Source organism: Drosophila suzukii, chromosome 3 (genome assembly GCF_043229965.1).
Source record: "Drosophila suzukii chromosome 3, CBGP_Dsuzu_IsoJpt1.0, whole genome shotgun sequence".
In the NCBI taxonomy this organism is placed as follows: domain Eukaryota; kingdom Metazoa; phylum Arthropoda; class Insecta; order Diptera; family Drosophilidae; genus Drosophila; species Drosophila suzukii.
The window spans coordinates 92363216-92379200 of NC_092082.1; the positions used below are offsets into that span (position 1 = coordinate 92363216).

At 43.9% G+C, this 15985-nt stretch overlaps 1 protein-coding gene across 10 annotated transcripts in view; it reads left to right on the top strand.

Moving 5' to 3' along the window:
- Window positions 1-15985, top strand: part of LOC108010771 (band 4.1-like protein 4) — a 58696-nt gene that overhangs the window by 1418 nt on the left and 41293 nt on the right. The window lies entirely within an intron of this gene.

Consider the following 15985-nt stretch of genomic DNA (forward strand, 5'->3'; position numbering starts at 1 on the left):
AATATATCCCCAAACTAATAATCAAAACGTCGTTCTGCTACAAAATAAAATGGTAACTTATGCCCATTTAAAATTTTTTTTATTTTTTCATACATTTTTGACCCATATATTATAGAGCCTTTTCTTAGAATACCCCTACAAATTATTCCCTAACATCGGTTTATAAGTATAGTCGCTGAATTCAAGACAATAATATAAGTTTCTTTATGGTAATGTGTGAATAAAATATCATGAATTTATCATTATGTAAACTATTTTTTTTTTAGTGTGGATCAGTCAATTCCCGCAATTGTGGTTCTTGCAACAGCAACTTTAACTGCTGATGTTGCTGCTGAGTTGCTGTTGTGTTGCTGTTGGCTGTGTTGTCATTGTCAACGTCATCATCGTTGTCATAATCATTTTCGCTGCTCTTTCCCACACAAATCGACATAAAAATGTTTTCATTTTGCGCATTTACTTTTTTCCATCTTTTGAGCAGAGCAAAGCGAGATACTTTCTATGGAAATCTTAGCAGTTGCCATGGCAAATGCTCTCGCAATTATTTCGGGAAATATTTTTATTGCCAACTTTTTTTCGAAGCTGTAAAATTTCTTCTTTATTTCGGGCACATTTACTTTATTGGCTTAGGATATGGCTGGAAATTTGATTTGATATCGGACTATATGCAGCTTTGTCGCACATATTATGCGAATATTTTTATTTGCACCTCTGCGGCAAAAACATTTCCTGTCCAACAATGTTGTGCAGCGGATGCCCCATCATAGTTCCCCCAGATAAACATCAGCCAGACAACCAGAACACTCGAATGACTTGCGCAAATAACCAAAGTGGGGAAAAAGTGAGCACAAAAATAAATACAATTTTCAAAGAATTTTCCTCTGACTTCCTCATTTGCTTATCAGTGCCGGGGGAATTCGAAATCAGAATGGGGATGGTGGGGAAGATGCCTCCGCCTGATTTCACTCACGCAGACTCATCAACTTTTAATTAGTTGTAATTTGTAAATTCAACGTCAAACACCGACCACGCAGTCAGTCAGAAGATGTCGCCGCCTTTGAAGCTGCCGCGAATGCGGATGATGATGTTGGCCCCGACTGACAGATTACTGATAAAGGCCTCCCATTTCCCCATCTACCCATTTACCCATCAAAAATCCCTGGTTAACCCTTTCAGCGCCTCTAATCGCGGTCTTCCTCCAACCGAAAGCTGCAAAACACCCATCCATCAGCGATGAGCGGCAGCTGTCAGCGGGTTCCTCCGGTTAAAAAGGATTGGCCATCGAAATTTGACAAAACTGTTTCGGTTATAAATGACTCTTTGATGGTCATAAACGGTGCCTAAAACGACGAATTGATTGGGGCATTGAAAATAAAAGGGGATCCACTCATTTCGGGTGTCACATTAAGCGGGAAGACAAGACACTTTAAGGTTTGCTACCCACTTCTCATATCACTAATCACTGGCCAGGGTCGTAAATCCACTCGACTGATTCCCATCTTCGGCAATAAAATAATGCTCCACCAAATTACTTCAGGTTTTGGTATCCGCTTTTTTAATTAGTGACATTATAAATGTGAATGTGGGTATATAGGGGGCACACTGTACATACATATAAATGGGGGCTGTACTAAAAACAAAACTTTACGAGCTAATTTTATGGCTCTTGCAAATTTATAGACTTTTGGCTCATGTGACACAAAACTAACAACGGAGCACAGGCAGCAGCAACTTTCCTAACAACCTCTATAAATCCCCTAGCTCCCAGTCGAGGCACTTAATTAATTTCTGTAAAAACTTTAAGAACAAAGGGCTGTTCACGTTGCCGTTGCAGTTGTTGTTGCTCAGTTTGGATCCTATAGCCTAGTTGTAGCACGTTAATTTCCAATTTGAGGCGAAAAGAAAATAGGAAAAAAGTGAACAAGTAATGTCATACATAGTAGTATACCAGTATAGCAGCTATAGCTGCTATAGCAGCAAAATCAAAGCCCAAAGAAACAACGACGACAACTTCGACGGCGGACAACACAACAGTAGAACTAACTGCAAATTTGCAGCAGCGCAGAAGAACCAACAACTACCGAGCTCTGAAACGCAGCAGAAAAGCTTGCACCAGTTTCCCAACTGCAACTCGGGGTTGGCGTTGTTGTAGTGGGGAACAGTTACCTGGGCGCTAAACAAAAAAGACAAAAAACTAGAAACGGGGGAAAACAAAAAGGAAACCGGGGGGAAAAACTGCGCACAGTAACCAAGTGAACCAGGCTGAGAAGAGATGAGAAGTTGAAGCTGTACACTTGAGGAAAAAACTGGAAAACTAGATCGGGAAACTAGAATGCAAGGAAAGTTTTGTATAGGTTGGCAGAGTGGATAGACGTTGCAATGATGCCAAGTACTCAATCGAAGCAAATGTTGGCAATGATGCCAAGTGCATCATCCGCCAACAATGCTGCCAATTAATTAAAAAATCTGCGAAATCTTTGAACGCATGATAAAAACAAACGTTTCAGTTAATCCTTAGGCTTGTTAGATTTTGAAGAGAGCTCCACAAATCTTTTCGCCAGACTTTTTCTCCTGTGCACTTTTAGCCTGATGCTGGTGCGGCGGGGAAAGGCTTTAGAAAGTAGCCAAAGGAGGTGGAAGAGATAGATGGCAGCCATCCCAAACCCGCAGCCAAACCCGTTGGCAGCTCGGCTCACTTCTCAGCCTTGCGTGATGCAATTGCCAGCGCCGGAGCGCCAAAAGATTGAAAGCAAACGACAGCCACGTAACTAGAACACTTGACTGCTTGGTGCTGCTGCGGATGACGATGGCGATGCCTCTGCTGCAACAATTTCCAATTAAAGCAGTTGCTGCTGGAGTCGGAGTTGCTTTGGGAGCTGGGAGCTGGGATCTGGGATCTGGAACTGGGATCTCAGAGCGGCGAGCTGGGAGTTGCAGTTCGCTTATGTGTCGCTTGCGCAATCATCATACGACGGCCACTTCTGACAGCTCCAACTGCTCCGGCTTCTATTTGATTTTCTATTGCCGTGGCGAGCTGCGCTGCGGCGAGTTTCTTGCGACAGGAAGCCATCCGTAATGGGCCTTAAAATACACATTTTATGCCCAGCTAACCATCCCCAATTAGAGCTTTGGGCTAATTGCAGTGACGCATAGTTGCGCATTACCGCGACAGCTCCCCTCGCCGACGGCCAACTCGAAATCCATCCATCGTCCAGAAATTGGACGCTCCCAGTGGACAAGTCGGAAGCTAACGGCAGCGCGATTCGGAGCTAATTGATCATTAGGTCTATTTCCGCCGTGAGATGGCAGCGACTTCAAAGTTGTGAGTTTCTTACCCTTGACTGGTTTGTTTCTGTTTTTCCTATACACCACATAAGTAAGTCATAAAGTGGCTACTTTTATGACAACCGAGCGCATGTTGCACGCAATCACCTGGACAGGCCGAAATTCCGGCTTGGATTTCAGCTGGGTTGGGTCCTCTCTATAAGGTAGATTTCCTTGCATCGACGTCCACGGGGGCAATCGTTTTTTATGGCTGCTCTCTGGCTAGAACCCAACAAAAACGGGTGGCCATAAAAGAAAATATGTGCTGCATGTAAAGAAAACGACCAGGGAACTGGGTGAAATCGATTTGTATACGGTATGTAGTTCTTTATTACAGTTGCGGCCGATGAAGACTTTTGTAAAAGTCAGCGGAGGAGAAAAAGTCGGTGTGGGTGGGGAAAATGCGATTTGTTTTCCAAGAGATCGGGGGAGCAGGGGGATAATGCGTGGTGACTAGACAAAGGCCATAACTATCCAAGGAGAACCTATCCCCACTAACTGCCCACCAAGCCATCAGAATCTCGGTTGACTGATAGATAGATTTCCCGCCAGTCACTGACCCACTGCCCACATGCAAATGAGTTCGGGCAGGGGTATCTCATGGATGGTGCGTGTGTAGCTGGGGATGGGGATGGTATAGTTCGGTTTGGAGATGGAAAACTGGGTCGGGGGATCGGGATCTGCAGCCATATATATGTACGTGCCTGGTGCGTTGGCGTTGAGTGAAGTCTGAAGTCTTCGCCGGGCCTTTCCGTTTTTGGGAAAATACGAGCAAATCGAGAGGAGGCCATTCCCCATTCCTGCTCTGTTGTTTCTGGCTGAATCTTTTGTTTACTTCTCGGTTATTTTTTGCCGCCGAACACATTTGGTTTTTGTTCCACGAAAGATGCTGCCTGGAAACCGAGAAAACCAAGAAACCCCGAGAAAAGCTGGAGTAAGAACAGAACAAGCGATCTTAATTTACGTTAGCTCGTTAGCTGGAACTACCGTTAGAGGCTCAAGAGCAGAAAACTGCACCAAAGTCGGTTGTTTTTGTGGCCAAAATGCCGATACCTTTTTTGGGCATTCTACCAACGCCTCCAATGCCCCATTGTGTCTGGTTTTCTGCGGTTGGAGGGCGCGTGAAAAGGCCAGTATCTCGGCCTGGTAATCAACAGTTTGTGGTCAACAAATACGAGTAAACGCGAAAAAATAAAGAAAAATAGAAAGAAGTAATGCTATTGGTTTCGCATGCTTTATTGCCAATTGGAAAGTTGGCTAGAGTGCCAGAAAGCCATTGAAGCCGCTCGGGAGATCGGTGTTAGAATGTTTTACGGGCCATTGTCTGGACCTGGAGAGTCGGCCGTAATTGGAAGAGCCCGTAGTCTCTATGCAGTTCGCTGCTCTATGCAAAGTCATAAAGCGGCTGAAGAAGCGGTTAGGTAATAAATTGCGAGCGGGCTGGCAGGTTGAGGAAAATTGATTTAATAACTGCACATCATTAAAGTGTCTTAATTGCATTCTTCCGCGAACTTCAGAGCTCGCAATCGTACTCTCGACTCCCGGCCATTGATCAAACGTCTTTGGGAATCCATCAGATGCCGCTTGAATGCCAATGCCATAATTTTCCCAGCCAGTTCTTCGTTTTTCCTACCTCTTTCTCCAACCAGTCAGGTGCCGCTGAGTCAAGTCAATCAATTAGGCATTTCAACACATGTTGTTTACAGTTCTAATTCTGGCAGCGTTTCATTTAAATGCCATAGCGTCTGCAGCAGAAATGCATCCCCAGATGATCGGAGGTGGAGCAAACTATTTTAAGCACGCCGCTCGCTAACGATTTCCTGTTAAATTATGCTTCTGCGGCATTAAAGGGAAGATAAACTCTAGTTAGAGCAATATGGTTTAGCAAAAGAAAGGGAATCGGAAACCGCAGAGAGGTCGTAAAGCAGAATGGTCGAAAATCAAGTCTCAAATAGCCCCAAGTCACGCTTCATCTTGGGTAATATACTAATGATTGTGTTTAGAACAAAGGCTAATAGTCAACTTGAGAGATGTTTTCCGCTGCTAAATCGACCCCTTAACCCATAAATATCTCTCTGGCCAAAAAGAAGACGACGGCTAATCAATAAGTTCTCAGCTACTCAAAAGTTCATTAGCTAGCTGGATTTTTGGACCCGCTTGGAGAAGAGGAGAAAATTCCCAGAACACCTGGACTTGCCACTTTCGCTGGGGGCGAAATTAAAAGTGTAAAGCACCTCTAATTTGGGCAGGAAAACCGGCGGAACGTGTCTCGAATGCAGTTGAAAAATCAATTAGTAGCTCGGTGATTAACGATGGGCCTCATCCCGGGGGTTTGACCATCGCAAACAGACATTGACAGCTCACATCAAATGGAGTCTCTCGGTTCTCGGTTCTGGCCAACTCAGTTCGCTTAGGCCAGAGCAAGTTTCCAGTTATCTGCTAGACAGATTTGATTTATTCAACCGCCCACCCACGAGCAGCAGTTCCACGGCAGCCACAGCAGCAGTTCGAGCTCCAAAGTTTATAAATGTTTTACGAGCGGTATAAATTTAAATTAGCAAGCACAAGTCTTTAAAATAAACAAGTGAGTGAGCAGAGCTAGAAGTTGAAGGTAGAATACGCTTTGAAGCTTGGTCAGAAATTTTGGGAATTTGGTTAGGTAAGATACAATTTCGTGTAAATTTAAATGTTTAATTTATCAAGTTGGGAGTTAAAAAGAATATTCTATCCGCTTTCAAATAGTTTGTAAATGATCTAGGAAATCCCTAATACTTCTCTCAGGCCTTTTGAATAAATTATTATTTTCTTCTTAAATAAATTCATGTTTCATTAATTATAATTAACTAGCGACTTCCAATCCGATGTCATTAGGTAATGTTGTGCATGTTTTGGCATTTAAAGTCTAGCTTTATAGCCTTAAGGCAGCGATTATTCAATAATTGTTATTGGTTTTTTATATTTGCAATTTCCATTTGGTCGATAAAAGTCGAGGACGCGAATCGTTTGGTCTGTCAGTCATGGGTAAGAGTCTGGATTGTAAAAGTTCCCAATGATCGGCGATCAATTGCTAATGAATATAAATGGCACCATCGTTTGCAGCCAAACACGAAAATTTCATTTGGCCGAGGATTTATGATGACGCATTATAGCGAATGCTTTTGGCGGAGACTGTGAGGAATTCGGAGGAGAAAGAGGTTTATAGTTCTTGGTACTGGCTATCTGCGATTGACCCGTATTTCTGGGTACGCTCGTGCCGACAGAAGGTTGACCTTGACTCGCAAAGATCTGGGGTCAAAGGTCAGCCGTTAGATTTCGCGCAATAAAAATTTTCTCTTCTCACTTTTCGCCCGGTCTTCTGCTTTCTGGCCTTTTTGCGCAACTCAGCTTTGCTTCTTTTTTGCTCTAAAAATTGCCGGGCATGACTAAAAAACCAGAAGAAATCCGAAAATAATCCCAACGAAATAAATTGCAAAATCTTTCGCAGAGCCAAAGGAAAAGTGCGGCATTTTTTTATGATTCTGTTTGTTTGCCTTTTGCCTCAGATATCTGGGTGTAATTTTATAGTTAGCTGTGTCTTGTGGAACGTGATGCTATTTTCTTTCGCCGCGGCTATTCTCGTTTTTATTGTCCAGCGAGGAGAAAGAGAAGGGAACTAAAAGAAATCATAAATTTGCAGAAGCCAAGAGTCTAAATATTTAATAAAGTCGATGGGAATCGAGGCAGGAGGTCGAAAACAAAAATAAAAATGGTTTCCAATGAACGGCAATTACTTTCCTATGCAGTCTCTTTAAAAATGTATGTCAATTGGTCAATTTCCGCCCCTCGCCGGCGAGTGTGGGCCAATTAAATGTCATTTACCTTATGGGGTGACCATATAGCCCCCACCTCTATATCCGGACTCCAGCTCCATTAGCCATTCGCAAAGCAAAGCCTATTTAAATATTTATAATACAAGCTGTCCCAGTCTGCGGTCCCCTCTTAGCCCATCGCTCATTTGGCCAAATTGCACTGTGGGGCATTTTAATTAGGCAAATGGCCTAATCGCTTGCCTTCATAAATGCAGACATGCACAAAATTAGCGAAACTATATCGCAATGTCCGCCGGCGATTGACAGTTCAATCAACTCGGGGTTGCAAATTGCCAATGCATTTGCAATAGAAATCAAATATTACGTATACGCCCCGCCCCGCGCCAAAAGCAACGGCTACGACCCATTGTTGTGTCAGCGATAACCAAAAAAAGGCAAACAAACATGATGACGACGGCGGCGACAGCGACTCCAACACCTTTGGAGTGGCAATTTGTTGGCGCTGTTTGTTGGGACTGGGATTGGGATTCGGATTGGGATTGGGCCGGGGACTGTGAGGAAGTGGAGCCGCGGCGGCAAACTGCTCCGGTTTGGCGACAAGCATACTGGAACGAGTGCTTTTGGCTGGGCAAACAAGCCCGAGGTATCGATACCCTAACCCAAGGTTTTCGATTCTGTTCGGGGACTTCAAAGGTAACCGAATAGCTTGGGGGTCTTTGTTGCATTACAATGTGATTGATTGTCACTTAGTTTCGATTTATTTTATTAAACACTAATTAAAGAAATGCTGGCTAGACTTATTGGCGGGTTCTACAGTCAGTTTCCGAGTCATTCACTTCCAACGAATTTAAATATTATCAGGGAACTTACTACTCAAGGGGGTAGTTACTGGGCATTGACATCTTCATTACATTGACTTGTAACACTTTTGATTTAACATTTGTGATTCATTTATCATTTTAAAAGAATATAATTATCACTCCATTAACATTTATTTATTCAATGTGTCAGTAAACCAATATTGATTTTTTTCACTTAACAAATAATTCATCTTTTTCTACATTAACAAAAATTTAATTTTATGTGTTTATGGTTCCAACTTTATACCGAAAAAGGGTATTTTTATTTCGACATACCTTTAGTATTATGGCTACTGCCTGGTCGGGACTTAAACCCGTTGTGGCCTAAAGTCTATGACTCAAGCAATCAATTGCCAGCGGCAACAACAATGCAGTCCATACTTGAGTGGAAAATCAGGCGTCGAGTATCTCAAGAATGACTTAACGGCAGGGAAACTCTTGCAGTAGCAGTGGAAAAAGCGAGGAAAGGCCACAATGAGAGCTGCTAATAGCTGGCAACTTTTGAATGGAGATTGCGATTGCGTGAATGCCTTTTAGACTTTCAGACGTGTGGCACTGCAGTTCCGGCCAACTTGAGCCCAAGTCGGGGATACGATTACAAGTCGTGCTTCAAATGTGTCAAATGCATCGATGGAAATATCAGTAATTTGAATCGCTTGCAAAATTTCCATTCGCATTGCGCAAAAATGGCAACGGCAAAAGTTGCGCACACAAACAATTATTTGGAAATTGCAGTTGTTGCTGTTGCTGTTGCCAAGTTGGCCATAAATTGTAACAACTGTCGTTTGCATATAAGTATCGAAGTACCGAAGTATCTGAGCCATGAAGCACATGGATACATGGATGGAAATGCAAATGGTCAGAGAACTAGAGCAGATTGTGGGACACAAATGCCAATTTTCCTTGCCTTTATGGAGTGCTCGAGCGATGATGAAATGGACAGCCTTCAAATCACTGGAACCAAATTATTCTGATATTTAGCATATCTCAGTTTCTTTGTCTGCACCTTAGCTACACATTCAATCTGCCAAAATTTATAATAAACAAGTCTTGTTTTGTTCTTCGGCAGCCGGAGGGCCAACACACTCAATTAATTATTCATTAAACATATCCTGTCATGGTCTCCATTAACTGGCAACTCTTTTCAGAGCCAGACCCATTCCCAGTCACAAATCAAACATATCCATCGACCGTTCGCCTCTTTAATTAGACACAGAAAATAAATTGAATTAACAGCGTGAGCGTAGAAAGAAGCGAGCCACATAATTGCTACCATGGCCAGAAAATGTTTAATTTGTTTATTTTTTGCTTTCTCGACCCGCTGTGTCCGTACCGCAATTTATTAGCAAGCCGAGGGAAACAAAGAAAAAATTGATTGATCTACCAACTGGGCAGGGTTCAATCAAAATGTGTAATGAACGAGCCGGAAAAAATAGCAGGGGAAAAAAGTTAAACACAAAATTCTCGCCGAAGTCGGGGTTTTGGGAGGGGATTTTGGTTCAGTTCGGTTTGGTTTGGTTTGGTTTTTGGTTTTCATTACGCCACCGCCGCTCGTAGCGGGTTCTCGTTTTAATGATACAATTTAAAATCAACGCAGACTCATGATTTTGCATATTTCGAGCATTAAACTCGCCTCGTCTGCTGGGGAGAGCATAATTCAGGCATGGTTACCGCAGTTTCCCCAGATTCCCCAGTTTCCCCGGATTCCCCATTTTCCCAGTAACAACAATCAATGCCCGACGCCCGCTGTGATTTGACCAAAAAGTAAGAAAAATAGAAAAAGTACTGACGGACCGGGTCTCTAGCTGCCAAAGCCATCAAATAAATAACCGCGGGACCCGCAGTGAAAGAATGGCAGGCCAGAATGGGTGTGTCCTACCAACCGCCCCTTTTCCTTGTTCTTCTGGCTGGAAAAAAGTGGCAAAGGAAACCGGAGGAAAAACATTTTGCCTAAATGGCAAGGCATTACTTTTAATTAAAAGCAACGCCGAGCAGTCCACGAAAATTGAACTTGAACTCCATGACCATGTTTAATGCTGGCAGTAGTAGAGCTGCAAGTCGGGGTCCATGGACACATGATTACCCCTAAGCCGACGTCCCAGAACGCTTCACAGTTGCGACTTTAATCAGTTGGCCACGGCAGCAAACTCGGCTGACATTTGATGTTAATTTGCACTGAGCGAGACATCGAGCATACGCAGCGTTGTCTGTCGGTCGGTCGGTCGGTCTGTCGGTTAATTACCTCCAAGCGGACTTTACAAGCCATAAAGCACACACGACATCTCGACATCTCGTAATGTATACATTTTAATCGTGAACGCATTAATTAAACCACATGTAAAACCACCTTCGGAGGTGTAAATAAAAAACAGCTAAGCCGATAATGAAATAAACAAGTTTTGAGAGTTATTCCAAATGCGTTTTAATAACCCAGAGTCAGAGTGTGTTCTTGTCTGGTTCGATTCCTGACTTTACTCAACCCACGCCCGATTTCCCAGCAAGTAATTAGCATAAAGCACGTGCGCCTGCCTCATTGGCATGCCAATGGGCTCACCTGGAGGTGGATACTCCTGGCTACCTGTTGGTGGCTGGTGCCTGGTGGCAAATGGCCATGCCCACCTCCCTCGAATCGCAGGTGCGTACACGACACGCCCCCTCAGGGCCCACTCTTTAAGCTGGACATGGCCCAAAGCGTCTGGCTAGCCGGCTAAGCCCCGCTCAGCTTGGCAGACATTTGCACAATCCATTTCATTCCGTTCTGCTGCATTTCATTCGGACTTCTCCGCCGCTTGATTTATGCCCAGCGGCCCGGGCACATGAATCACAGCCAAAAAGAAAACTGAAATTCGGTGGAGAGCCAAGTTTGGTGCGGTATATATCCTCTACAAGAGGTGCGAACAGCAAGATATATATTTTATATAAAAAATCTACATGAAATGTTATATTATTTGATTTGGAGGTAATACCAAACCAAGGTGTTAGATAATTTAATCTTGATGATCAAATATAATGCTATCTTCTGATACCATATCGTGTTGAAAACGATCTGTGGTTTCTCTTCACCATCCGAAAGCCTCCACTTGTATTGCATGTTTGCTCTACATATCCAGATTAATCATCTCCCAACCCAATTACAGGGTATGAATGCCGTGCCATGCTGACATTTCTAGTGCAAAAATCTCGACGCAAATACAGTCAGCTGAAGGAGGGATATTACGGGGCATTATGGGTGTTACGGGATCGCGGGCGGCGGCAGAGATCATTGCATTTATTGTCTACCTGCAGATTTATGATCATGCAACGAGCGTGCCGCTTCCACGGCACCTACATACTCCCAAACCATTGTGGCGGGGCTGGTTTCTTTCCTCAGGTTCCCCAGTTTCGGCTATTGTTGCCACAGCTATACAGCTCTTTTTGCGGTCTGAGTCTGTCCATTTCACGCTTTGCCAAATTGCCAACTTGACCGGCTCGAGATGAAAAACAGATAAAGTAATGAAAATGCGGGCAGGCGTTTGCCGTCCAGCGGAATCGCAGTATCTCGGCCAGTGCGCGAACATAAAATGTTATTTAAAGCGAATTTCGGGCACAATTTGTTGTTAATGAATGCACCACTACTGCCGGCTCGGCCCGCTTGCCACGGATTGTTTTTGTATTTTTTTCTTCAGATTTACAGATTTTCCAAGCAAATTGCGCCCACAAATGAGGTCAGGCAGCCGCACAATGTGCGCCCGTTAGCTGCAGCCGTGCTCACGTGCTGACTTGTGAAAGTAAGTGCCCCAACTGGATCGGATCTCTATGGCTCTGGCCGTACATATAGGTGGCGAACACCTCCCATTCAGTGGGGCAACCTGCATCGTGTGAGCCCGCAACTAACCTTCACATAAATTATTCCCATCAACAGCTGCAGATACGAAAAGTCGGCTGCGGCGGAGGTGGATTCAAGTCGGGCATCCAGGCGGCAGTTTAATGTTTAAGACATCGTGATAAGCTGCAGATATTTATCTGGCCAGCAAATTACATGAGGCAACGCCTCGGAAAACAGAGAAGAGCATGCAACATGTGGCTGAGGCTGTGCTGCAGTGAAATGAGGTGTCGAAACGGTTGTTAGCCGGTGCTCATACGCCTCGTGGTACGTGAGAAATGGCAGAATTAGATCTAACCTTGGGTGCCAGAATGGGCTTTCTCCAGGGCTCGTGAGTATCACATCCATCAGTCGTGATTGATTTAAATGAATCATTAGTGATTGTGGTTCGCCACGGCTGAGCCTCATACAATTTTAAAGTATAAAATCCTGAAGAATTCGCATTTACGAGTGGGTAAATTATATGGCAAGCTGATTCGATTAAAATTGATCAATAGTGATTGTATAACGTTTCATCAAGGTTGAGCCTTAAAAAATTCAAAATCATATAGTGCTAAAGAGTTCGCGCAGTCCGAGCTGCCCCGTTCTGCATTAAATTTCAATATTTTATACACTAAAGTCAGCAGTCACAATATTTACTTCTGACTTCTATCATTGATGAATGGCACTTGGAAATACTTTTAATGAGGCCCTCAAAATCTACTCTTTAATTGGCTGCCAAGAAATCCATTTCCATGTACACAAATATTTGCGTATTTATTGTTGGCAGTCCATAGGACAAGCGAAGCCAAGCCCATATTTTCGTCCATAGGCCGTCTGTGTCTACGTGTACTGGCAATCATTTCGATAACACTTGAATACAAAATGAGGGTCATTAATTTTATAACAAACTATGTTGGCCTGCCGTGGCAGCCGGGGCACACTTGAAAATCCCCATTTCCAGATGGGGATTGCGGCTTATCCGCCTGCCAATGTCGCCTGTCCGACAGTCAGTCAATCATAACCCGTTTCGGCTGCCTTGGCGAACAAATCAAAACTTGTTATCGTTCCGAAAAGATCTCTAGGACCAATAAAATATATATGCGGCCAGTCCACCTCTGCCTTCTCGGGCTGTTTGCCCGTTTGGCTGTGGGGCTGTGAGCTGCCTGGCATTCTGCCATTCAGTCCATGGAGTTCGAATTGTCAGGCCTTACGTGTTCGCCCATCAAAATGCTGCACGCCTCATCAGGCGAACAAAAAGAGCCGAGAAATCGGTGACACTATCCGCTGGCTGGCGGCAGTTTAATTGCAGCCACTGTAGTGTCATTTCCATTTGAACTTGGAGTGGTGGAGCCGCTCCGTCCAGCTTTTTGGGTCATGTCAGGCTAATCAAAGACTAGCTGGGTCACGCCCACGGCCATTTATCAGCATCAGGCTGAGTCTTAGGAAAAGAAGTCGCAGGCTCAGTAGGAGTCATCGGTGTCTTAGGCTCAGATGTTGCCTTTATTAAAAGTTACTTCTCTTCTGCACGGAGGAAAATCAGGGGAAAGTATGTAGCATCGAAGGGTGTAGGTTGGAGTCCATACAGACACCAAACTTTTATGTCTGATTTCTTATAGAAGAAAGATAAAAAATCAATTAAAAATTAAACTTTTACTATTAAACTTTTGGTGCTTTCTTGAATTTTAGAGTATTTCGAATTTGAGAAAATATTGCCACAGAAATTCAAGACATATATTCTTGAAATAAGGACAATTTATTCTTGATCAATTCTGAACATCATATTTTTTTCGTATCCATCTTAGCAGATTTGTATCTCCAGTGTACCTATACACATTTTCGTATTTCGCTGCGGCCGTGGCAAACGTGAGCTTATGGTTTATGGCGACTTAATAAGGCTGTGACCGGCTATCAGCCTGTTGCCCCGACTAACCACGATTGCAGCCCTGTCGGCATCTCCGGCTAATGGTTAATGGTCGGATGGGCGGATGAGCGGGTGAGGTGCAGGGGATGCCGGGCACATTAGGCACAGCGGAAAAATCTGGGGAAGCTATAGAGTGGAAGCTGCAGTGGAAGCTAGAGAAGCTCAGGGAAGCCGCATGATGATAAACAACCGAAGCGTTTTAAACGGCTTCATTAATCTTATTCAGCTCTGCGCTGCGCTTGTCTATTAAAGCCTTGTAATGCCCGCAAGAACCCAACATCCAACTTCCAGCATCCAACTCCCGAGTTCCAAGCTCCCAGTTCCAACTGATGATGAGCAGCTGTGGCAACCGCAATCAGCGGGCTGAGGCTGAAAATCTACTACCTGTCAGCTTCATGTCATTCCGGCATTTTATGAGCTGTTGCTGGAGATGAGGCTGGAGTTAGGAGCTTGGAGTTGGATCTTCCGCAGGAGCAAGGGGCCCTCTTCGAATAGAAATGGCATTGACATTGTGGAGCTGCGGTGTAACTGTTTACCAGTTACTGTCACCGCCAGCAGTTTCAGCTGGATTCCAACTGACTGGGCATCTTGGAGATGTGCCAGCATGATGTGTTGGGTAATAACTCGCCTTTCTAACAGAAGCCGCAAATTAGCATTTAGTCAGGGTTCTCTTGCAGCCTGGGGCCTACCCTGAATTAGTTTATAAATATATTAGCCATAAATCGTACTTACAGTCCATAAATCATATTGTATTTATTAGCCAATATATTTTTTAAAATTTTATTACTACTTTTCCATTTAATTTGGAGAATTCACATGATAAAAGATCATGTTTTCTGTTTTTCAATAATTATAAGGTACGTGCGTGTTAAGTGTAGTTCAATGACTCCCTAGCAGATATAGTAATATGATATAAACTATACCTTGCAAGAATTCATAAACAAACGGATATTTTTACAATTTTTTCTATAATAATCAGCAACATTGTTTTCCCAAACTCCTTTTCCTTGTCCAACGTCTTGTCAAGTTGCAAGTGGCCAGAATTCTTCTTTGCCAAGCCGCCGCCTCATCATCATCATCATCACGATCATCGTCCTAAACATGACAATTTCCATGGGCTTATCATTTCATAATGAATTTGTTTTGTCAGCCAATAAATTATGGGCAACACGCCGCTGGTCTACCTACAAGATACAGGCCCTGGCCCTAGGAAAACCCTGGCAGCATCCGCAATAAGCCCAGTAACAACTATGCTACATCATAATCATCTGAGCAACATCATTGGCAGCGGCATAAAAAAGGCGATGTCTCGGGATTTATCGTGAGACCCGTTGATTTACTGGCCCGCAGTTTGTTTAGCTATTAGCTTTTGCCCTTTTTGGCCCAGAACAAATTGCATTTTGATTTATACGGCCGGAATGAGTTTATCTACACGCGACACAGCGAATCGGGCAGTTTAGGAATGGGCAGGAAACGAGTGTCAGGCGGTCGCCCACATCAAAAGGATGGAAAATCGAAGGGAAAACGCCAGTCACCGGAGAGCGTTTCCCGCCGAATCCACATCCACATCCCAAGCCACATCAAAGGGCATTAAAATTTCAAATAGGTAATTAAGTAAAACGCATAAACCGCACAACACGAAGCCAGTCGATTATTTACACTCGGGAAGAAGCGTTTGGCATCGGTGTCGGTTGAAGTATTCAGTACTCAGATTTCCGATTTCAGTGTGTCAATCAATTTGCCTTCATCTGGCTTCACTTGGCGTTTTCGTATTTCCGTGTTCAAGTGCAGCACACGGCAAAGTGTATTAAATAAACCGCAAAACGAACGCTTAACTCAAACACATGGTGGGCAAAATACGGAAGGGCCAAACAACTTGAGTGCCGCAAACAACCGGCATGCAAATTGTAATTGAGTCGTAGCGGAAGGGGCTGAGTGGGGGGTTTTTGGGTTTACGGGGTCTGGAAACCAGGAACCGAAATCCCCAAACCAATCCCCGGCTCATTATGGCTGTTGAACCTACGAAGCCAGCGACCAGAAACCGAAATCCGTAACCAAAACGAAGCGAAACCCAGCCGTCTGTAAATATTTGGCCATCCTTCGGCACTTGCTCTACTTTTCCCATTTGCCGCAATTAAATACATTAACGAGGGACATTTTTCACTGGCCTGGCCTAAACTGAAAAGTCCGCTGACCCGTTTTCCCCAAAGGCATTTTCAACATTGCGTGG